Genomic DNA, 26,538 nt, shown 5'->3' with positions numbered 1-26,538 from the left:
GCATTAGCAATCACTTCTCAAACTGCCCATCACCCATTCAATTTACCCTAATTACAATATTTCACAAATCAACACAATCTAAATCGACAGTTTATCCCTACCTTATAGAGAACTAAATCCTATTTTATCCCTCACATATCTTCAAAAAACTCCACACTATCATAATTTTTTGTAAAAGATGTAAAATTTTACTTTAAAAATCTCATGCTGCATTTCTATTTCTTGAACAAAGAAGACACAGCACTCAGCATTTATCCTCTCAAGCTTCTTGCCTGATTGCTACAAAACTGCAAAGGAATGCTTCCACAATGCCTCCAACAGTTTGAAAGGAATCCCTCAATGTTCTGATGACAGTCTCATAGAAACTACCAACAAATTTAAAAAGAAACACATGATACTTTTAAAATATCTTACTTGCCCCAGTTATTAAAACATTACAAAACATAAGTTTCAGTACAATTTACCTGCATTTTTATAATCCTTTTCACTACACAATTACACCTTTATAAAGTTATGCTCTCATCGCTTTTCTTCAACATTTCCACAAACCTTAAAAGTATTTCTAAGTTCCTCACAGTTCTTGTCAATTGCCAATTTTTACAACATACTTCTCATTAACCCCGGGTCTTATATCTTTCACTACCACCTTCATACTCCTTAAATCAATACAAGTCTCAACTGATCACTTTATTGCAGTGACATATAACCACTGTGAGAATGTCCTCCTTTTGCAGTTCAATTGCACAGTAGCAATTATAGAATAAATATGGCAAAAAACACCTTTTTTGGTAATTACATATGGGGGAGCAAGCAAACAAAAATACTATCAACACTGTAAAAGCTCCACAAAAAGGAAAAATCAACTGTAGTACAATTTAGTTGTGGCACACTATTCATATAAAATAAATCCACTCACAATGGTAATTTGTTTAATTATTAAATGCTCAGATGCAAATTTACCTCAGGACACAAGATTTTTGCAAAGAAAAGTATAAAGCCCAACTAAATGGATAGAAAAAAAGAAAATGTAGATTCTAGTTAACAAAATTAAACATAGTAATGACAATAAAAATACCAAAAAAGACTGAAAGCACTATCTAAGGGCTAAGATTAAAATTCTAAAGATCTACAGAAAGGAAGACAAACTTCTGCTGATGATATACCTCAAGACAAGAAAGCCTTTAGGTATCATACTACCAACCCAGAAACAAGCCTTGTCCTGATAAGCAGATGCTGGCAAACTGATTTCCTAGGAAGGTATCCTAGGCACAAAGAAGGTATCCAGAGGCAGCTGAAGAGTTAGGGGTAAATACCTTAGGACAATACTTCTCACATTTCAGTTTAGCAAAAAACCACCAAAGGTAAAAGTAAAAAACATAACGATCTTATCCCCCCTACTCTTCGGCTCCATCTAACCTGTGACAATGAAAAGTACAGTCTGAAACAGCCTACATGAAAGCCAAATTGTTTGGAATGCTTGACTCACATTAAAAATTAACACACATTTTGCATTCAACTTTGTATTATTTGTGAATTCATTCTATTATATAAATAACCTTCGAATTACTTAACAGTTAAATTGCCTAATGTTCCCTTTTTCCAACTCTTCAAGTAAAATTGATGCTCTAACAAATAGTATTTATCTTATGGGTACATGACTCTCCCTTCACACAGGCTAGACCATACTAGACCACACCACCAAATGCTAGGGAATTATACATAAAAATCAGACCTTAGAAAATCGAGAACAAGACAATATAAACAAAATACACATTAATATATTCCCTGATAGACAAATACTTTATGGTTAAACAAATATTTAAAGTTCCTATTTAAAATCAGGTATAAAAGTAAGACCTCACAAATTTCTTTAAAAACAAGAAACTAACAGTAAAGGTGAGAAGTAAAATCAAATGATACTAGTTCATAAGATATATTTTTCCTTTAACGTTAAGTTCATAATGACAGAAAATATAAGTTCATAACAACTGAATAGAAACAAGCATATACAGAGATGTGTGTGTGTGTGTGTGTGTGTGTATATTTCTAATACTTTTAACAAAATTTGTCAAAATAATAATTTTTAAATCAGGAACTAACTAAAAGTAGTATTTGGTCTTCCTTTAAATATGACCACAGTGGACATTTATAGTTACTAAACAAGTATGTAGTTTTCATTCATAATTGAAAGAATTGTAACAATGATCTTTTTAACCTATCATTTAATTTGTCTTTAATGGTCATTTTACAAAAGTTTTGAATTGTCTTCTATTTTATCTTTAATAATAATCTTTACAAATGAGTAAAATCTGGAAACATACATTTTCTCAAGCACCAAAACCTGTTTTAACAAATTTTATCTAGCACTAAGAAAAGAAATAATATACACCAATGTACATAACCTTGGCATAATAATAGGCTTATGTATTTAAGAAAATATACAGCAGATTCCAAACTTTCCAATGGGATAACTAATAAGATGACTTGAAACCTTTCTAAGCATAAATATTTGGGAATAAGCCACGGAAAGTAAAACTTGGCTGCACAGCTCTGTACTCAAAAAGTTCTCAGTCTCTAGTCCCATGCGTCCTATCTCCAATTACTTCCATATGGAAAATATTCAGTTAACATTCAGGTCATGCATACCTCTTTTAAAAAGGCATTACAGTAAGCAAAATATCACAGCAAACAACCCAAATTACTTAATCAAGTTTCCAAGTGTAAATGAATTATTTTACAAAAGCGAAATTTGTATATGCACTCCAAGTTTATCATTTTCTGCTCCTTTTATTCTTTTCCTTAGAGTAGAATGATATCTACTCATTACATTATCAATATTAGGATATATTATATTATTGGTGGAAACTCCCCAGCCCCACAGCAGCCCATAACATATGACTTCAGAGCAAAGTTAGAATGAATATCCCTTTTCTATAAACAAGGATACAGATATAAACATAATCTCAATATAGATACCTTCCATCATGCAATATCATTAAGACCCAACCAAAAAGGTTCACTTTTATTTAATCTATTTACTAAAACACAGACATGTGGTATCTAAAAAAGATCTGCTTTACAATATGCAATACAACTACATTTTGTTTTGTACATAAAAAAGAAACTGTCGGGGCTTCCCTGGTGGCGCAGTGGTTGAGAGTCCTCCTGCCGAGGCAGGGGACACGGGTTCATGCCTCGGTCCCGGAAGATCCCACATACTGCAGAGCGGCTGGGCCCGTGAACCATGGCTGCTAACCCTGCGCGTCCGGAGCCTGTGCTCCGCAACGGGAGAGGCCACAACAGTGAGAGGCCCGCGTACCGCAAAAAAAAAATAATAATAAAGGAAAATAAGGAACAAGAGAATGTCAGCCAAGAGAATAAAACTATAGAAGAAAAAAATGATTGGAGAAAAACATTATTAACATATACCTTTAAAGAAGTTATAACGTATGTATAACTGAAAACTCTGAAGAATAAAAGCAAAATAAAGGAATAAATATTAAAAACTATAATTTATAGAGTATTTCCAAAACAAAAACAAATATGTATTTGTATGTTGTGGTGGGCAGGAGGAAGTACAAGATACATTAATTCTGGCAACAACCTACTATATACTTGGAAAAACCCAGAATAATAAACTCCAAAATATAGCCTAGTAAAACTTCAAAAGGAAGTAAGGAAAAAAATCTTTGGGTCCTCCAGACAAAAAACACTAAGCCTCTTACACAGGACTGAAGGTAAGGTTGGCATCAGATTTCCGAAGAGCAACAGTCAAAGTGAGGTAACAGTGTAGCATCTTTTTCTAGAAACCCAAGGAATGAAAGTGTAAACTAAGGATTTTATATCCAGTCATGTATCCTTATTACTACAAAGTCTATTACAGAAATAAACATGCAAGAACTCTGGGACTATACTATTCATAGCCCATTCTGAGCAATCTACAAAAGAATGAGATTCATCCCATTAAAAAAAGACAGCAAAAACTTTGGCAAAAACTTTACTAAACAGTGGGATAAACATTGACTATACTTAATTTTAGATATATTACTAAAACAAAGATATGGACAAAGACAGAAGAATAGTACTCAAATATTATATTCTCTGACAAATTATCATGCAATTTTTTTAATGTGAAGAAAACAAGTAAAAAACAGAAGAATCAGCTCATTGGAGTTGAATAGGTAATAAGTGAATGTCAGAGGATATTCATTTAATGCAAACAAAGCAATTATCAGCAGTCTAAGCCTTTGCCTAAATGGACCCTAATGATATTATAAAAAGTATTACTATAAAGTTAGCCATTAAAACAAAAACATCAACCTTCCTAAACAAGAAAATAATCTTCAAAAAGAGTAGAAAAACAGCCCATAGAGAGAGAAGAAAAAAAGTAAGTACATCATAAAACAGCACTAAGTGCAATGTATCAATTAGAAGAAACACTGTCATATCAAGATATATAAATAGGCTTAACTCTCCTATTAAAAGGAAAAAGTTTCAAACTGCTTATTTGAAGAGAAAACAGTATTTACAAAAACAACAAAAAAGAAAAAATATTTAGGATTAAACATAAATGTGTAAAACCTCTAAAAGGAAAACTTTAAAACACTTCTGAAAGATACAAACCAAAGTAAACAAATGAAAAAACATCCCCTATTCTTTTGGAAAGTATGGCTTAGCCTCATAAAGATACTGATTTCCCCAAGTTAATGAATAACATTATTCCAATAAAAACACCAACAACTGTTTTCCTAGAGCTCAATAAGCTGATGTTCAACTTCACTCATAGAGAATATGTATATATAGCACATTCTTGTTTATATAAAATAAGAATATGAATAAAGATACAAACAGAAATGCATGAACACATAATATGCTTATTTTTATAAAAGGACACATAAGGATAAACAAGAAACTAATGAAATTGGTAACCTACAGAGAGTGAAAATAGAAAACAGGGAAGAAGAAGGGAGTAAGACTTTTGAGAATGCCTTTTTACATAGTTTTGACTTTTAGCCATTTTACTGTTTTACTAGTCTCAAATTTTTTTTTAAATTAAATCAATAATGGGGGCGCTAAAACTGAACAGAAGCAAAAACAAATGAACCTAGTGTTTATCAAACTGGTGGCATAAAAATATATCACTAATTAAAATAATTTATAGCATAGTACTCTGATGCATACCTTCATTGGGATATATTACATGAACAAAATGCACAGAAATCTTCAACTTTCTTTACTTACTGGGTTTATTGTTGGCAGTAGTATTGGTGTGGCAATTCCAATATTACATCATGTATATTTATAGGTCAGAGAAAATTAATATATGTATATTGATGCTACTGTTAACCAATATCCTCACTGTGGGAGAAGAGAGATCCAAATATGAAACAGGAGAAGAGAAGGACCCTGGAGTACTGGACTGGAATCACAAATATTAGTAGTTTTTTTAAGTATAACTCCTTGTTCTCTGTCCAATGAAAAGAACCCCTAGAAGCAATGCCGACCAGTAATACAGAACACATTCAGAGCTCATGAGGTAGCTTTTAAGTACCCAACAAGAGGAACAGGGATTCCTGGAGAAATAGCTGTTTCCAGGTCTAGGGGCAGTGAAAGCATAAGGTAATAAGAATGGAACATTTTGTTGTGCCAGAAAGTAAAGAAGTGATCTAAAATAATGGTACATATCAAAGAGACATAAAAACCAGACTGAATGAGTTCCTACTGCTGAATTTTAACATTTTGAGCCTTCTAAAGAAATGTAACAATAATGGATCTTAGCCCACTGAATAAAAAAAGAATCCATGAAACTCTGCCAGCTAATAAATGTGGGAAGAATAATAAACTAGAAAATCATCGTTTTTCAAGCATCAATATAATCAACGGTTCAGGCAAAAATCAACAAAGGATACTAAAATCATTAGGTCAAAGGTTATTGAGAAACAATATTAATTCAGCCTGAAGGCATAGATTAATTACCAAAGGGAAAAATACCTTTGTAATACCTTTACAACAGAGACATTTGGCAGCACCAGCTAAACCAAATAATCTAGCTTAACATCACAAATAATGGAACAAACATAATAATACAAAGGGTAAAATAAGCAAACTTTAAGTACATACATATATCAACATGTATAAATCTTGAACACTGAGTGAAAAAAAGCATGTTACAAATGTATGTAAACAATATGATACTACTTAATTTACATTTTAAAACCAAATCAATACTATTTATCTTTTTATATAAATGTGTGCATAAAAGTATAAAAAACTTAAAAGATACCTTGAGATTAGTAATTACCTCTTGGAAGCAAAAGAATGAGATTAGAAATCTTCAGCCATATTTTTAATTTATTTTAAAAGTTCTGAAACAATTATAGCAAAATATTAATATCTGTTAATTTGGTCAGTATGGATACATGAGCATTTTATATTCGTCCCTGTAATTTTTATACTTTTAAATATTCCATCATTTAGAAATTTAAAATTTTAAATGAATTGCTGCTATACAAAAACCTTAATTCTGTTATACACCTATATAATACTTAGTTCTGTAATTCCTGGTATTTAAAACTACTGATTTGAAGAACTTTAATTTAGAAGCAGGCCCCCAGTGTCTCCTTCTGCTTTAATCTCTGATGTAAATTAACAGAAGCAAATCAGCCCTTTCAAAATGATTCTAAAAAGCAAAATGCACTTCATTTACCTAAATAAAAAACTTGGAAGGTACACCATCTGAGTGGCATTACACCATCTCTAATGTTTAATACTTCCTGTATCTCATATTGCTCTTAATGTGTATCACCATTTGGAGAACTGAAAGTTTATCCATTCTAATAATTCAGGTTTTTTTCAATCATTTTGACCTAATTTTACATAACCATCCTATTAAAGTTACAACTTTAAATACCAATTAATAAGTCTATAAAAAATCTACTACTGTTGTAAAAATGGTGCACAGAAAGATTTTGAAAACTCAAATTTTAAGTGATTTGATCATAAGTTAGTTCTTCATCACATTCCTTATAATGCTTTAATCTATTTGTAAAAACTTTCTATTTTCTGCTTAAGAGAAGGTCAACGGCTTTCACTTCACTACTCCAACATAATCATGAATTGAAATAAGAACTCTTAGCTCTTTGGACCGACAAAGCTACCAGTATGCCTAAGCCAATAAAGCGATTCCTTCATTAATGCTGCTAATAAAGCAACCTTTTGTTAGTCTATGAAACATCAGAAACCTCAGAGACTCTAACTTTGCAATTTTTCCCTGTTTTTGCCATACGAACTTGAAAGTTCTCTTACATGCCATTTGCTTTAACAACTAAAACATGATCATTCTAGAAATCTGACCTTCCACTCCAGGTAATTTAATAACATATTAGTTCCAACTTCAGAAAGCTGTTCCTAGATGAAACTACTTATATTTTATTTAATTGCTCTCTTCTGTTTTCCCATGGAACCAAGTTGTGTAGAAATCTGTGCCATCTTCTCATAAATAACTAAAGGAACAACACCTAACAGTCTCAAAATGAAGAACAAAAATGTTCATTTACCCAATCAGCATTAATCAATCAACTACAGTAAGCAAGGCATGGAAGATACTGCAAAGATTAATACACAATCCTTGCCCTCGAGCAACTCACTTTAAGGAGTAAGACAGGCATCTAAAAAAATTACTATAAGGTAGCTTATAATAGTGTTAACTACTAAATATAATAGCATGAAGGATATCATTAACTGAGCTTAAACAAGATAAGTCTTTAATGAGGAGATTCTTGAAGCTAAATAAAGGAAAGTATACCTTAGGCTTAGTGAATAACATATACAAAAACAGATACATGAAACACCACAATAAACTCAGACATTTTAAATTAATTTAGCAAGGCTAGAATGTATCATATGTGTAGGGAGTTAGTAGGAAATATCTGTCAGTCCTTGAAAGGCCATGTTTTTATTGCTCTAGAATTTGGACTTTATTCTATGCAATGGGTAGTCATTAAAAGATTATAAGATATATAAGACTATAAGATATATGGTGTTCAGGTTTGTTGTCTTAGAAAGTTTACTCCTGAGATATGTGAACCCCCAAAAGCTTATATTTTCAGTAACTTCAGAATACATAATGCTTTGGGGCATGCAGGGTACCCCAGGAATACATGAATGCTAGATTTTCAAATATGATTCATGCTCAGTATAATTATATATCTATTATGTACTGCTAATTTAACGTTAGCATTTTCTAAACTAATTGCTAATCAAAGAGAACTATCAATGAATAAATAAAATACTGGTTCTAATAATAATCAGGCATTTTAAACCCCTTCAAAGTATTAGAAAAACATCAGTTTTCATATATTGTAAAGTCATATTATTGGTCAATTTTATGAGTTTCAGTTAAAGTCAACAGATTGCATTTAGAATCTATAAATTAAGTCATAAAATTCGGTTCACTGTAATCCTTAGTGCAAACATCCAAGGTACTGTCTGCCTAGCACCCTTGCCTTCCTCCAAGCACCATCTCTTTTCCCTAACTCCCCACCTTTCACACACATCCCAACAGCTACCTTGGGAACTCAGTGTTCTTACATGACCCTGGACTACAGTGAATTAGTCCAACTTGACCAAGCCATACCAGTGAGTCTATTAATGCTTGGGGCTCAAAAATTAATCAGATCCTCTTTAGCGGCTGATGCGCTAAGATAAAAAATTCAGACTGGCTCTTTCTGCAGGTTTCCCACAATGTGAAAAAGCCAGTCTACGCTGAAAAACATGAAGGAAAAAAGTTTATTTAATATACAATTCTGTTTATATTGTGTATGTTTGAAATTCTCCACATAAAAAGTTTTTTTTTACCTGAAAGTTCTGAAGACACATAAACAGTACCTATGTTCTCACCACTAGCTTAATAAATAAAACCTTACCAATATAATTCTCTTCCCTGTGAACCACACCCTGATTCCATGTCCTATCCCCCACCAACCACTATCCTGAATCACTCTTCACTTTTAAACATTCTCCAAATATCAGTCTAAATGTCACTTCCTTAGGGGAAGGTCTTTCCTGACTCAAAACACTCACTAGGTTGTGTCCCTATTATGTGCTTTCATGGCTTTTATCACAGTTGTGATTAATTTGTTTCAGTACTTCATAACAATCTCTCCAGTAGACTTACTGCTTCCATGAATTCAAGGAAGTCTCTGTTCAATTCTTAGCTGACTACTAAGCTAACTGAGCAAAGAAAGACTTCAGTGGCTTCACAACAAAGAACTCAGACTTTACAAAACTAGTTGAGAAAGATCACTTAAAAAAAAAAAAGTAACAACAAAAGCAAGTCTTGAGAGGGAGAAGAAACTGATTTCCAGAGTTGCCACACTATATAATTTAAAGTGTCCAGTTTCCAACAAAAAATTACAAGACATGCAAAGAAACTTCAAAGTATGGCTCATGCACAGAGAAAAAAAAGCAGTCAAAAGAAACTATCCCTGTGGAAGCCCTGACACTGGACTTACTAGACAAAGACTTTCAATCAGCTATTTTCAACATGTTCAATGAACTAAAGGAAAGCATGCCAAAAGAACTAAAGGTCAGATAATAGTATCTCAACAAATGAAGAATATCGATAAGGAGAAAGGCATTTTTAAAAGAACCAAATAAAAATTCTGGAATTAAAAAGTACAACAGCTAAAATGAAAAACTCACTGGAGGGGTTCAACAGCAGAATTCAGCAGGTAGAAGAAATAATCAGCAAATCTGAAGACAAGTCAACTGAAATTAACCTGTCTGAGGAACAGAAAGAAAAAAGAATGAAGAAACAGGAATTCATTCTCAGAGAACCTCTGGGACACTATCAAGCTTACCAACATATACAAAATGGAAATTCCAGAAGGAAAGGAGAAAAGGAGGCAATAAGAATATTACAAGAAATAGCAGCCAAAAACTTCCAAAATTTGATTTTAAAAGCTAATCTAAATGTATAAGAGATCCTGAATAAGATCAACAACAAATTTATCATCAGAAACCAAGGAGGTCAGAATGCCAAAAGAAAGACTGTCAACCAAGAATATCCAGCAAAATTATCTTTCAAAAATGAAAGAGAGATTAAGAAATTCCTAGATAAACAAAAACAGTGCATTCATCACTAGCAGACCTGCCTTACAAGAAGTACTAAAAGAAATCATTCAGGTTGACATGAAAAGTAATGGTTCTCTTCATTTCTTCATGTGAATGAAAGTTGTGTCTTTTCATGTCAACCTGAAGTGACAGAACAGATATCTACAGAACATGTCACCCCAAAGCAGCAGAATATACATTCTTCCAAGAATTCTACGTATGTTAGGCCAAAAAACAGGTCTCAAAAATTTCAAAGAGAATGAACTCATATAAAGTATCTTCTCCAATCACAAGAGAATGAAAAGAAAAATCAATGGCTACAATAACATGCTACAATATGGATGAACCTTGAAACCATTATGCCAAATGAAATAAGCCAGTCACAAAAGGACAAATATATGGTTCCACTTATATGTGGTACCTTGAATAGTCAAATTCATAGAGACAGAGAGTAGAATAAAGGGTATCAGGGACTATGGGGAGGGGAAGATGGAGAACTTTATTTAATGGGTAGAGAGCTTTTTTAGTGAGTTTCTGTTTGAGACAATGAAAAAGTTCTAGAAATGGATAGTGGTGACAGCTGCATAACACTGTGAATTTACTTAATGCCACTGAATTGTATACTTAAAGATGGTGAAAATGGTTTCTATTTTATGTATATTTTACCACAGTTAAAAAAAAAAAAAAAAAGGAAAAGGAAAAGGTTTTATTAGGTTCCCTAGAACCCAAAAAGTAGTTAAGTATCTAACATTTACTAAGTATCAGTCACTATACATACCACCTCATATGATCCCCATAACAATGCTGCCAGGTACTATTAATATCTGTTTTAATGATAAGGAAACTGAAGCACAAAGCAGTTAAGTCATTTAGTCAATGTCACACAGTTAGGAAATAATGGAACCGGGACTCAACCCCTGGCGGTCTGAGTCTTCCAGAGACAGCAAAAGTTTATAAAACAAAAAACAATCATAGCAGAAATTTAACTACTGTGTTAAACTGCCTAAGTATTCCTTGTAAATATAAAATAGCAAAAATCAAAATACAATCCTTCCCCTTCAATACTTTTAATGTCTATTTGCATTAATGATAATGTTTAATGGTACAATTATAAGCAAAGCATTTTTATTAATCTCTATCATTTGGCAGTAAGTCATATCAAAGTTTAAAATATATAGTATCAGTATAAAAAATAAGAAAACAACAAGCCCTTAAAGATCATTATCCCTGATAAACACCAAAACTAATAACCAAAGGAGGAAGCACATTAGAGAAGAGGAAAAGAAAAGGTATTTAGAAATAATCTTTGTAAACAGGAAAGGGGTCTTTCACTCACATGGCTTCCAAGACAACATAATAAAGCTCATGGGGCTTCCCTGGTGGCGCAGTGGTTAGGAACCTGCCTGCCAATGCAGGGGACACGGGTTCGAGCCCTGGTCTGGGAGGATCTCACATGCCGTGGAGCAACTAAGCCCATGCGCCACAACTGCTGAGCCTGCACTCTGAAGCCTGCGAGCCACAACTACTGAGCCCACATGCCATAACTACTGAAGCCCATGCGCCTACAGCCCGTGCTCCGCAACAAGAGAAGCCACCGCAATGAGAAGCCCACACGCTACAACCAAGAGTAGACCCCGCTCGCTGCAACTAGAGAAAACCCATGCAGCAACAAACACCCAATGCAGCCAAAAATAAATAAATATATAAAAATAAAAGAAAATAATAATAAAGCTCAGGAGCATTTGGGAACCAAGTGGCAGTCCTTTTGGACATGGTTTCAATCTAAGGACACAGTATTATTGCTCCTTTTTTATCTGATGCCAATAAAATCAGAAAGAATTACTACCTATCAATCATTCTCTCACATTCATAACTTTTTATAACACACTGACCCATCAATCTAAGTATGCAATAATAGAACAGCTCTCCAATTTTTAAGATATCTCCATTGAAATAAAGAAAAAAAAAACTACACCAACACAGTCATTTAATAAATTTATTATGCTACGCACTAAGACAGCAAAAATAAATATACTCTGCCCTCTGAAAACTTAGTCTACTGGAGAGATTAATAATATGGAGTACTCAAATAAATCACAACTGTGATAAAAGCCATGAAAGCACAAAACAGAGGCACTTAACCTAGTGAGTGTTTTGAATCAGGAAAGACCTTCCCCCAAGGAAGCGACATTTAGAGTGAGATTTGGAAATGTTTAAGAGAGAAGAGGGATTCAGGACAGTGGTTGGTGGGAGATGGGACATGGAATCAGGGTGTGGTTCACAGGTAAGAGAATTATACTGGTAAGGTTTTATTTATTAAGATGGTGGTGAGAACATGGGTGCTGTTTGTGTCTTTGTAACTTCCAGATTAAAAAAAAACTTTTTATGTGGAAAATTTCAAACATACACAAAATAAACAGAATAGCATAATAAATTCCCATATACTCATTACCCAACTTCAGCAACCATCAACATCCTGCCATTCTTGTTTCATCTATACCCTCCCTCCACATCCTGCCACCAACTTGACTGCTGTTTTTATATTTTTAGGTAAAATTTACATATATTGAAATATACACTTCTTAACTATACAACTTAACTATACAACTATACAACTCTTGACAAGCAGATAAACTCAGGTAACCCACATCTCTATTAGATACTAAACGTGTTCATCACTTCAGGAACCTCCCGTCTGCCTCTTCCCAATGGAGCACCAGCACTCCCCACAACCAAAAGAACTGAACCATGTTCAATTCTTTTGAACAATTTTGAGTTCAATTTTTTTCTTTTTTAACCACAGATTAGCTTTGCCTGTTCTAGATTCTAATATAAATAGAGTCATACCATATTGTGCCCAGCATCTTCCACTGTGTTTGTGACATTCACCCACCTTATTGGGATGCATGTTCCTTTCTATTACTGACTAGCATTCCAAGGTATGAATATACCAAAACCTTTTAATCCATTATCCTATTGACTGATATTTGGGTTTTTCCAGTTATTAACTATAATGAATAAATCTACTACAAAAATTCTTGAAAAAGGCTTTTTGTGGACGTATGTTTTCATTTCTCTTGGGAAAACACCCAGGAACAGAATTGCTGGATTCAAAAGTAGATGTATGCTTAAACTGATAAATGGCAAATGGTTTTCCGAAGTGGCTCTCCCATTTTATACCCATGCCAGCAACGTATGAGAGTTCTGGGTATCTAACCGGAAAATCTGTTGTTACAGTCTTTTTTAATTTAGCCCTTCTAGTTGGTTTTAAGTGGCCACCTCATGGTTTCAACTTGCATTTCCTTAATGACTAATGTTTATATTATAACTTTGATATATTTTAAAAATTGGGAATTTTTTAAATGAAGGTGAGGAGTGTACTGACACAGAAAATAACAAGAGCAAATGCTCTGGAGTAAAAGATATATCACATTTGGATAAAGAGGCCAGCAATGGCTATAGCAAGGAACAGACTAGTTAAATCACATGGAAATTATCATGAGTTCAGATTCAGACTTTTTGTTTGAGGTGCCTCTGGGATAGCTAAGTAGAGTTATAAAATAGGTCTGGAACTTAGATAAGGAAGGGCTAAAGCAACAAACACGTAAATCACTTCATTAGTGAAAATCAAAATGGTGAGACTGCCTGGGGAGAAAGAACAAAAAAGCAAGAGAAACCAGCCAGGATTACAATTTTTAATAACCAAGCAGAAGAGAAGCTTATAAAAAAAAAGGCGTAAGAGTAATAGACCCAAAAGGTTTGAAGGAGTTGTCAACAATGCCAAAAGCTGCCAGGAGGTTGTTCTAACCTGAATTGTGTTCCTTAAAATCCAAATATTGAAGCTCTAACTTCCAGTACCTCAGAACATAACTGCATTTGGGAATAGGCCTTTAAAGAGGTGATTCTGTCATCACCTAGGTCTTAATCCAATCTGAATTGTGTCCTTATAAGAGGAATTGCAGAGACACCAAGGATGTGCATCCACAGAGGAAAAACCATGTGAGAAAGACACAGCAAGAAGGTGGCCATTTGCAAGCCAAGGAGAGATGTCTTAGAGGAAGCCAAACTTCTAGACACCTTGACTTTGGACTTCTAGCCTCCAGAATTGGGAGAAAATAAATTTTTGTTGCTTAAGCCACCCAGTCTGTGGTATTCCGTTATGGCAACCCTAGCAAACTAACACAAGGGTCAAGTAAGAGCCAGTCTAAAAATATCCACTTAATTTATTAACACAGAGGTCACTGGTATCATTAGCAAATACTATTTGGTGGAGTAAATAAATTGAAGAGGTGAGTCAAAGGTGAGAAATGGAAACGAACTTAAGCAATGATTTCAAGCATCTGGCTAGGAAAGAGAACAAAAAGATCAGTAATGTAGTACCTATGAAAACATATAGTTTTGGTTATTTAAATATTGAGAACTGGGTATGTTTAAACATTGATGAGAAGAATCCAGTGTAAGGAAAGAAACTGAATATACAAAAGAAGGAGGAGATAATTAACAGTGTAAGGTACCCCAGAGGGAGGGAAGGAAACGGAGAGAGCCTTAGACAAAAAGCAGTGTTGCCTGTATTTTAACATAAAAGAAGAAGAAAAAATAGTAAAGATAGTGGGCAACTACAGGTACTCCTATTTCACTGTAAAGTAATAGGAAAAGCATTCTGGAGGAGGAGATGGGCCATAGTGGAGGAAGTGTGAGGAGAGTGGAAGACTGAAACTTACAGTGATGACGAGACCAGCTGACAAGAGTAATGCAACAGATTTCCAAGAAGTAGTACGGCCTACTTATGGTTGAAGATCACAAATTATTTTAATTAATTTTTATTGAAGCATAGTTGAAAACACAATATTATATAACAGGTATACAGCAGTGATTCACAATTTTTAAGGTTATACTCCATTTATAGTTATTATAAAATATTGAATATATTCCCAGTGTAGCTTATTTTACACATAATAAAACACATCCTTGTAGCTTATTTATTTTATACATAATAGCTTGTATCTCCTAATCCTCTACCCCATCTTGCCCCTCCCTGCTTTTCTCTCCCCACTGGGAACCACTAGTTTATTCTCCATATCTGTGAATGCACTTTTTTTTTGTTGTATTCACTAGTTTATTTTTTAGATTCCACATATAAGTGATATCATACAGTATTTGTCTTTCTCTGTCTGACCTAGCATAATACCCTCCCCAAGTCCATCCATGATGTTGCAAATGGCAAAATTTTCATTCTTTTCTATGGCTGAGTAATATTCCAGTGTGTGTGTGTGTGTGTGTGTGTGTGTGTACACACACACATACACCACATCTTCTTTATCCATTCATCTGTTGATGGACACTTAGGTTGCTTCCATATCTTGGCAACTGTAAATAATGCTACAATGAACACTGGGGTGCATGTATCTTTTCGAATTAGTGTTTTCATTTTTTTTCAGATATATACCCAGGAGTGAAATTGCTGGGTCATATGGTAGTTCTATGTCTAGTTTTTTGAGATACCTCCATACTGCTTTCCACAGTAGCTGCACCAATTTACATTCTCACAGTGTATGAGGGTTCCCTTTTCTCCACATCCTCACCAACATTTGTTATTTGTGTTCTTTTTGATGACAGTCATTCTGACAGGTGTGAGATGATATCTCATTGTGGTTTTAATTATCATGAATTTATAATGAAAGAACTATGTCCTTTCAGATGATTTTGACTGCAGTATTCATGTGGTTTACAAAGGGAGGAAGCAGATAATTCTGAATTGGGATTTTGCCAAAGAATTGGGAGAAATACATGCAAGTAAAAGAAATTTAAGATATGAACAAGAAGTAGACAACAGACTCTTAGTTAACAAGAGATATGAAAAATGGAAAAGTATGATGATTGGAAAAATGAGAGACCAAAAGACGAAGTATAAATGAACTGGTAGAATAGTTATAATGGCTAATCAACAGTTATATAGCTAATCAAACAACCCTAAGGGATACAAAGATTTACTAGATGTAACAGTTATTAATATAATAATTCCCATGAGATTGAGGAATAGGGTAGACTGGAGGAGAAAGTCACTGGATTTGGTGAGGTCAGGGAAATGAGGCTCAGGATGTTGGTGCATCATTCATACAGATGCTGAAATCATCCAGAACACTGTAGGACCTGGAATGTACAAGGAGATAGGAGCAATGAGCCATTGTCTTAGAGAAATAAGCAGAATCTACCAGGAAGGCAGTAGGTGGCAGCTAAAAGGAGGCTAAGAACAATAATTGACACTGTTTTAAAGCTTTGTATGTATTAATTTACTTAATTCCTTCAATAACCTATAAGGAAAAAATGATACTACTACTACTACAACAACAACAGATGAAGAAACAAACTCAGAGAAGTTTTAAGAGATTTAACAAAGGTTGTTCTCTTAAACCGCTATGCAATACGATACTGCAATACATCAAAAACCAAGGTGACAGCAGTACAGACCACAAAGAATCCCCAGAGTGAAATTTCAATTACAGAAATGTATAAAGCATAGGCTATCCTTTAGTCCCAACAATATATCAGATTAGATCACATGAAAAGCCTTCCCACAAAACTTCATCCAGAAAGGATAAATCAAAATCATTCATTTAAATAAATCTTTTAGCTACCATGAAAGAAAAATCTTTAAGTGCCAGTAATACAGGAAAAACTAACAAGATTACAAATTGACAGTGCTTCTGCCCTAGGATGGGTTACTAGTCTTAACCTATATATTTGGCTTTTAATTCATATGCAGGGATTGTAGATGAGAATTTTGGCCCTTGGTGAGAGACTTTAGAACTCAGATCCCCCTTCCTCTTTTGTACATTAACACTCATATAGACCCAGGGAGGGCTGCAATTTTAGTAAGGGGCCCTGAACATCTCAATAAGACGAGTAAAATAAGGAGGCTTAAGCCTAGAGAGCAACAAAAACATCACTATTCCCTGATTATATGGTTAACTACATAGGGCACCCAAGAGAATCTATCATTAGAATTAAGAGTTCAGCAAGGTTGCTGAATACAAAACCAATACACAAATAGCAATTTGTTTCCCACATTAATTGGTTACTGGTGGTTACTAGTATGTAACCACCATTTACAAAACGTACTTTTATAAAAATGTATCATTCACAACAAAAATCATAAAAAACCTAAGAATAAGTCTAATAGAACACTTTCATGAAAACAATACAACTGTATTGAAAAATATTAGAGAATACCTAAATAGAGATGTATACCACAGTCATCCAATAAGATGACAATTATCCCGACTGTAAACCAGTAAATTCAAAGAAATTCCAATCACAATCCCAAACAGGGTTTGGGGTTTGTTTTTTTTGGATTTTCTTTAAGGTGGGGTGAAATTTGACAAACTGACCTAAAATTCATTAAGAGAGAGAAGATACTTTATCAGACATCAAGACATATCAAAACGGCTGTAATTAACACAGTATGATAGTGACATGAAAGTAGACAAATCAAATACTTTTAAACAAAGTTAAAAACAACCCAGACTAGAAAGATATTTGCAATGCATATTACCAGAAACATTAATATCCAGATTATAAAAAGAATTGCCACAAATCAATAAAAGCCAACGCCTAAGAGGAAAGAAAAAAAAATTGCAAAGGACACTGAGAAAAGCTTCACAGACTAGGAGACCAAAATGCAAAGACGTTCTACTCTACTAAAAATCAAAGTAATGAAGTGAAAACTATGAAATTCCATTTCTTATCTTTCAGAGAGGCAAAAATTAGGAGCTAGATAAAATAAAATGTCGTTAAGATGTGGAAAAACATGCTGGTGGCTACAAAGTAGTACCTCCACTTTGGAGTGGACTTGGCTTTACCTGGTAAGATAAAGTGGCACCTATACCCTGTGATCCAGCAATTCTACTGCTGGGTGTCTAGTCTAGATAAATTTACACAGTGACTAGGTATCTATGTACAAGTCTATTCATTACAATACTATTTGCCAAAAGGTAGAACCTAGTTATCTCTCAGTATAAAACTGAGTTTCACTCAACATGGAATACCAAACAGCAGTTAAAAAGAATGAACTAAGCCTACATGTGAAAGAACAGGGGAATGGTGCACCAGGACTTCAGGATAATGGGTACCTCTGAAGGAGGGAAGAAAGGATGAGGAGGGGAGAATTTTAAAAGAAGAGAAAAAGCAAATGAAAAAAGTTAACATGTGCTTGATCTTGAGGCGAGGCACAAGTATTTGTTATATTACTTCCTGTACGTTTTTGTATGTTTGAATTATTTCATTTTAAGAGATTTAAAACAGTAAGCTCATTGATTATGAACAGCAATTCCAGAGGGTACAATGCAAGTAACTAGAAAGTAAGAGAGAAATACATAGAAGGCTTCTGTCAAGCAAAAACTTATAAAACATTTTGAAGATGGTAATTTAAAAGATACGGCCACCTAGTGATGAAAACAGGGACGAGAGGCAAGTCTCAGACCTCCTGAGGAAGATGAAATTGGGCCTCGTGGCCAGACAATTTTGTCTCACTAGGACCAAGATAGAGTCTAATCAGTTTATTATCTCAGCTCACTTGACCTGGCATCACTGTGATTCTCAAGCAACTCTAATCACATGTTATAAAAGTGACCGTGCTGGACCTTGAATCCAACAGGTGCTAGGCATTCTGCTAGATAATGCAAGGGACAGAAAGAGGTATACTACCAGTTCTCAGGAAGCTTATCCCTTAGTGTGAGAGCTAAGATGCATACAGAAAGAAAAAAACTAGCACTTAACGCCTAAACAAGTGCCACTGGAATTCAGAGGAAGGAAAGAATCCATCAGGCTGCTGCGATGTAAAAGAAAGGTTTCACCAGGCAGTGGAACTCATGCTGAGCAGTGAAGGACAGGAAGCAATTCACAAGGTACAAAAATTGGCATTCTAGGTAGAAAAAAAAAATGGTACACCTCCAGGGAGGAAAAATAGAGTGCAAGTGCTTGGTAATTTTTGGATCTTAGTTAGAAAAATAAAATACTTTGACAATAAACAAAGTTTTTACAATCAGTAGATCAATCAGGGTTTCTACCTACAAACAACAGAACCTATTTCCCGTAGTTTCACCAGAAAAGGAATTCATTAAAACACATTAGATGATACACAGAATTCCCTGCAAAGAAGCAAAGAATCAGCTTGGAGGTATAACAACCAGAAAAATACCTAAGTATCCTCACCAATTAATTATTCCCACTCTTTGAGCCCTTGGTGCCATGAAAGTAGAGCCTCAGACTGTAAGGCTCACCAGAACGTCTGGCCACAAGAAAAGCTCAACGTCTCAGCACCCAACATCCACGTTAAGAAGCAATCCAAGCACGAGCTGCTACCCTGCAATTCTCTCTTCTGAATTCATGTATTCCACAGATGCATCTGATCAACAGAATCTAGGTCATGTGCCCATGTCCTAGCTGCAAGGGATGTTAGGAAACTGAGTTCTGCCTTCTGTAGGACTCCTAACATACCAATTTATCCAACAGTGGGAGGTTATTTGAAATAAGACCAAATACAGACCAAGTCTTGGCTAATGAACAACATGCACATTTATTCCAAACTTCAAGCGCCAAACAAGATTCTCAAGCCTGACAGATTATAACCAAGCCTTGTACAAACAAAACTCTCTGTTCCTCAAAGGGCGATGAGAACCAGTCTCATCAGTTATTGTGCACAGCTCCAATATCAGAATCTCTGGGTCGTGTCCCCCACCCTCCTGGTTTCTTCTATAACCTATGGACAAAACTGCAACGGAGGTGGGACTGGAAAAACAAATGAAAGTGTTTTTTAAATGCATAAACACAGAGAGAAGGAAAACTTAATAGGTTCTAGAGACCTGACCTGGGTCTAGGAACCGTGTGAAGAACTACAACTCACTCTTCAGACCTTCCCTTGTGAAACCTAAAATTTTTGGTTATACAGATCTAGTAGGACCTTAATGGTCCGCCCATCTACTTTAGCTCTAGAGATCCCATGATCATTTAGCCACAGCCAAAAAGAAGCATTCAGGTCACTGCATCTCTCATCATCATGCGGGTCATGCTACCTTATGGAAATGATGCCCACCTTGCCTGTGAAATTTAGAGGCACCCTAGACTCCCACCATCTGAAATCAAAAAGACAATTTCAATGGAATTAAATTAAATTAAATGCAGGTAGGTCTCCTACCTACAGACAACAGCAATTATTGCTATTTGTCCTCAACGTATTCCACATTACCTTGGTGAGTAAAGTGTCTTCTGGACCTCTTAGTGGATAATAGTGGAGACAGAATAAAAGAGGTGGGTGAATAGGCACAATGAAAAATCCACTCCATCAGTCCTCTGACCCTTAATCTTTTGACTTCTTCCTCTACATTATACCATGAGTTCACAGGCATTCAAGTTCATTAGTATAGGCCAATGTTGAGATCAGTCAAAGAAACAAACAATTACCTCTCTTAGCTGCTTGAGCTGGAATAATGAATTGAGAAGCTCTGGTAATTGCACCATGCCAATACTCTGAGCCAAATGTAAAAGCATGTTTCCCTCTCATCATCAGAACCCACGTCTACACATACTCCTGAAATTTTTTCTGATATGTTAGCAAAAAATTTTAAGTTGATATATAATCCCTTCTTCTCATTTTGACTATCCAAAAGTACAGCATGCTACAATCTGACTCCAGTTACAGATCTGGAAACAATGAGAATTATGGGAAGGGCTATGAGGAAACTGGCTTCCCCCTGAATGGTAACTTTCATAAGCAAGATTGTTACAAGTCTTCAAAGAAGACAGGGAAGATGACTTCTGACAGCAAGAGAGACTTTATGGTGTTTGGAGACTTGACTTGCCTTGTGTTCATAATTCCCTAAATAAAGAAAATGTATTCAAAAGATTATTAGCAGCCATAAATATGGCATATGTCCAATAAAAAGAGGAGCATATATTTTAAATTGCTGTTCCATCTCCCTAAATTTTATTAAAATTCAACAAAGTAAGATTTTTCTATTTTATTTTGTTATGTATTTACTATTTATTGTTACAACTTCTACATACTAAGATGAGGCAGCATTATGGTACTCAAATTCAAGAGCAATTGAATTTATGCCTCTAGAGGGCAGCATTTCTCATAGGATAGACAGGTTTGACAAATAAAAAAGGAGTTCCATTGTCCAAGAAGTTTAAGAAACACAGGATAAACAAGCTTTAGCAAGTTTCTTTCTTGTAAGATGTCCCAGAGTCTTTACTATATCACTGTGCATCGTGAATCTTCAATAGGCCATTATTATGGTATATAGTATTTCTTCAAACTTAATCACAGAAAGCATTCTTCAAGGACCATCGCTAGTGACTACTTCTACAGAACAAATTTTGGAAACAATCTAATGGACAAATTCTATTAAGACAAGTTTCATTTCCCTTTTTATTCAGACTTGCTCCTCTGATTTTTAAAACAGGTCTTTAGACATCCCCCTGTATTCACAGATCATAACTGAGAATGAATAAACATTGTCATTCCTTTATTTTGGGAAAATCAGAAACTTTGGAGAACTTACTGCTTGTTCAGAAGACAACAGCAAAAAAAAAAGAAAAGAAAAGAACAAAAGAGAAAAAGAAAACAAGAAAGAAAGAAAAGAACAAGAAGGAAGAAAGAAAGATAGAAAGAAAAGAAAGGAAAGAAAAGAAAAAAGGTTGGTGCTATAACTAGTTGAGATACGGCCCCTCCTAATTTAAGAACCACAAATGAGTTGAGGGATACTTAATAAAACATTTTCATATTTAACCAAACTCAGAATATTAAATACTTAAGCTCCGTTAACAATCTTTCCACAGTCCATGTCAACTGAAATTAAATTTCATAATTTAAAGATCTGTTGTGAACCTGATGAGACCCCTATAGATCTCTATAGATAAAATGTTAATTTTTTGTGAGAGAGCACTTAAAAAAAATAACTCCCCTAATTTTGTTGTTGCTTGGTCTTTCACCGAAGTGATGAAATAGTTTTCAGAATACAGACATGTTCCCCCTCTCCAAGTACTCCTGCAGAACACTTGGAGGATAAAAGGCGGGCGGGCCATGACTTCATATATAATACGTGTGTCCAAGTATTTTATTACTAAATATCCTTTAACTCATAAACAATGTTTGAAATGTTTTTAATTTTTCATGACTATGAGGCATGCCACAAAGAAAATGCAAATGCAGGCATGTCTCGGAGATATTGCAGGCTTGGTTCCAGACCACCGCAGTAAAGTGAACATCACGATAAAGTGAGTCTCACGAATTTACGGGGTTCCCAGTACAAAGTCATGTTTACACTATACTATAGTCTATTAAGAGTGCAATAGCATTATGTCTAAAACAACAATGTACATACCGTAATCAAAAAATACTTTATTGCTGGACTTCCGTGGTGGCACAGTGGTTAAGAATCCGCCTGCCAGTGCAGGGGACACAGGTTCGAGCCCTGGTCCAGGAAGATCCCACATGCTGTGGAGCAACTAAGCCCGTGCGCCACAACTACTGAGCCTGTGCTCTAGAGCCTGCAAGCCACAACTACTGAACCTGCACTCTAGAGACTGCGAACCACAACTACTGAGCCCACGTGCCACAACCACTGAAGCGCGCCTGCCCGTAGCCTATGCTCTGCAACAAGAGAAGCCACTGCAATGAGAAGCCCGCACACCTCAACGAAGCGTAGCGCCTGCTCACCACCAACTAGAGAAAGCCCATGCTCAGCAACAAAGACCCAATGCAGCCAAAAATAAATAAATGCATAAATAAATTTTTTAAAAAATACTTTATTGCTAAAAAATGCTAACCATCATCTGAGCCTACAGTGAGTTGTAACCTTGTTGCTGGTGGAAGCACTTGCCTCCGTGTTGGTGGCTGCTGACTGAATCAGGACGGTAGCTGCTGAAGGCTGGAGCGGCTATGGCCATTTCTTAAAGCAGTGAAGTTTGCCACATCGACTGGCTCTTCCTTTCACAAATGATTTCTCTGTAGCATGTGGTGCTGTTTGATAGCACTTTACCCACAGTAGAACTTCTTTCAAAACTGGAGTCAGTCCTCTCAAATCCTACTGCTGCTTTATCAACTAAGTTTATGTAATATTCTAAATCCTTTGTTGTTATTTCAACAATCTTCACAGCAGGAGTAGATTCCGTCTCAAGAAATCACTTTCTTTGCTCATCCATAAGGAGCAAACTCTTCGTTCAAGTTTTATCATGAGATGGCAGCAATTCAGTCACATCTTCAGGCTCCACTTCAAATTCTAGTTCTCTCGCTATTTCTGTAGCAAGAGAAATCTGTAGCTCCTTCCTCCACTGAAGGCTTGAACCCCCTTAAAAAAGTCATCCATGAAGGTTAGAATCAACTTCTTTCAAACTCCTGTTAATGCTGATATTTTGACCTCTTCCCATGAATCACAAATGTTCTTAATGGCATTTAAAAATTGTGAATCATTTCCAGAAGGTTTTCACTTTACTTTGCCCAGATTCACCTGAGGGATCACTATCTATGACAGCTTTAGCCTTACAAAATGCATTTCTTAAATAATAAGACTTGAAAGTTGTAATTACTCCTTGGTCCATGGGCTGCGGAATGGATGTTGCTGGCAGGCACAGAAACATTAATCTTGTTGTACATTTCTATCAGAGCTCTTGGGTGACCAGGTGCATTGTCAATGAGCAATAATATTTTGAAAGGAATCTTTTTTTCTGAGCAGCAGGTCTCAACAGCGGATTTAAAATATTCAGTAAACCATGTAGTAAACAGATGTGCTGTCATCTAGGTTTTGTTGTTCCATCTACAGAGCACAGTAGAGCAGGCTGAACATAATTCTTAAGGGCCTGATGATTTTCAGAATAGTAAGTAAATATTGGTTTCAACTGAAACTCACCAGCTACATTAGACCCTAATAAGAGAGTCAGCCTGACTCTCTTGAAGCTTTCTGAAGCCAGACATTGACTTCTCCTCTCTAGCTATGAAAGTCCTAGATGGCATCTTCCAATATGTCTGTTTCATCAACACTGAAAATGTGTTGTTTAGTGTAGTCACCATCATTAATTATCTTAGCTAGATCTTGAGGATAACTTGCTGCAGCTCCTACATCAGCACTTGCTGCTTCACCTTGCACTTTTACGGAGACAGCTTCTTTCCTTAAACCTCATGAACCAACCTCTGCTACCTTCAAACTTTTCTTCTGCAGCTTTCTCACCTCTCTCAGCTTTCAGGGAATTGAAGAGAGTTAGGGCCTTGCTCTGAATTAGGCTTTGGCTTAAGAGAATATTGTGGCTGGTTTGATGTTCTATCCAGACCACTAAAATTTTCTCCATATCAGCAATAAGGTTGTTTTGCTTTCTTATCATTTGTGTATTCACTGGAGTAGCACTTTTAATTTCCTTCAAACACTTTTCCTTTGCTCACAACTTGGCGCACTGGCACAACAGGCCTAGTTTTCAGCCTATCTCAGCTTCAGCACGTCTTCCTTACTATGCTTAATTGTTTCTAGTTTTCAATTTAAAGTGAGAGACATGCAACTCTTCCTTTCACTTGAACACTGGGGCCATTGTAGGGTTATTAATTGACCTGATTTCAATATTGTTGTGTCCCAGGGAACAGGGAGGCCTGAGAAGAGGGAGAGAGATGGGGGAATGACCAGTTGATGGAACAGTCAGAACACACTGCGTTTATCAATTAAGTTTGCCATCTTACATGGGTGTGGTTTGTGTTGCCCCAAAACAATGACAATAGTAACATCAAAGATCACTGATCACAGATAACCATTACAAATATAATAATAATGAAAAAGTTTGAAATATTCCAAGAATTGCCAAAATGTGACACATAGACATGAAGTGGGCAAAAGCTGTTGGAAAAATGGCACCAACAGACTTGATTGACACAGGGTTGCCACAAACCTTCAATTTGTTTAAAAAAAAAACACACAATATCTGCAAAGCTCAATAAAGCAAAGTGCAAAACAAAAACAAGGTATTCCTGTAGTCCTAAGCAACTCTTTCCAGGGTTCTTGATTCTTAAGTCCTCTTGGTACTGCTCCTGTAACATTAGCATTATCAAAAAAAGACTATAATGCTTGGTCTCAAGTCACCAAAATATTTTAAGCAAGTATATAACCAACTCTCAAGGCTTTCATTTCCAGACCTGGAAGTATACAGTATATAACCAACTATCAAAGTTTAATTTCCAATACAACAGCCATTGGCTGCACGTGACTAGTGAACACTTGAAATGTTGACTACCATTACCAAGGAATTGAATTTTTATTTAATTATAATTAATTTTATCTAAATTTAAAAGCTGAAGTCATGTAAAATGTCTTCCTATTAAAGAAAACTGTATTGTTGTGATCTCAGCGGCATCAATTAACTATTCAACTGAAATGACTTTTTTTCTACATACCAATGTAATGATAGTGTAAAGCATTTACTTAATTTTTTTTGCAAAGAACACAAGTTGCAGTGATGCCTATGTATATCATAATTGATAACCAAATGGAGATACTTTTTCATTTTAATTTTTACTTTAATTTTTAAATTTTAATATATTTCGAATATAATTGTTTCCTTTAACTTTAAAAAAACAAATGGACAAAAGGGTGGTGGGGGTAAACAAAAATTTTAAATTAAAACAAAGGCATTCTACCCCTGCACAATGAAGGAGAGACACAGAAGTTAGTACTATCACTAGAACAGTGAAGTGAGACTGGAAGAAGATAATCCACAAATTCTAATAGGAATAATAATCACAATTAGCTGTGGTACAGCAAAATTAAAAAGCTGTTTCTTATGTAGAAATTTTTTCAAATAAAAAAGTGGACAATATTAAGAGACATTTTCAGCAAGTATGCAATAAATTTTTATAAGAAGTTTCCTAAGTCAAAAGAGAAGCAACGGGGACTTTCCTGGTGGTGCAGCGATTGAGAATCCACCTGCCAGTGCCGGGGACACAGGTTCAAGCCCTGGTCCGGGAAGATCCCACATGCCACAGAGCAACTAAGCCCGTGCGCCACTACTACTAAGCCTGCACTCTACAGCCCGCGAGCCACAACTAACGAGCCCACGTGCCACAACTACCGAAGCCCGGGCGCCTAGAACCCGTGCTCTGCAACAAGAGAAGCCACCGCAATGAGAAGCCAGCACACCACAACGAAGAGTAGCCCCTGCTCACCACCAACCAGAGAAAGCCCATGCTCAGCAACAAAGACCCAATGCAGCCAAAAATAAATAAATAAATTTATATTAAAAAAAGAGAAGCAACAAAGTTAGTCACCTGATATAAGAATTAAATGTCCCACAAACATTTTTAAAAGATTTTTAAGGGATCTGGGCTTATGACTCTGGCCACCTATAAAATGGCAAAGGAAGGAAGGGAAGGAGGAAGACAGAGAGAGAGAG

At 35.4% G+C, this 26,538-nt stretch overlaps 1 protein-coding gene across 25 annotated transcripts in view; it reads right to left on the bottom strand.

Moving 5' to 3' along the window:
• FBXW7 (F-box and WD repeat domain containing 7) overlaps positions 1 to 26,538 on the bottom strand; it is a 204,475-nt gene that overhangs the window by 150,840 nt on the left and 27,097 nt on the right. For 11 of the 25 annotated variants that reach the window (XM_089912342.1, XM_089912363.1, XM_089912344.1 and 8 more), the window contains exon 1: positions 1 to 26,538. This exon is cut by the window's left edge. The exons of 7 other annotated variants lie outside the window; for them this stretch is intronic. The gene's annotated coding sequence lies outside the window, so the exon portion shown is untranslated. 7 more of the 25 variants (XM_089912348.1, XM_089912354.1, XM_089912359.1 and 4 more) reach the window with 3 other exon arrangements.

This window comes from Delphinapterus leucas, chromosome 5 (genome assembly GCF_059928025.1).
Source record: "Delphinapterus leucas isolate spDelLeu-1000000601 "Yukka" chromosome 5, BTC_Dleu_Yukka2, whole genome shotgun sequence".
Taxonomy (NCBI): Eukaryota; Metazoa; Chordata; class Mammalia; order Artiodactyla; family Monodontidae; genus Delphinapterus; species Delphinapterus leucas.
The sequence above is the reverse complement of the archived record's forward strand: the minus strand, read 5'-3'. Positions and strand labels throughout refer to the sequence as shown.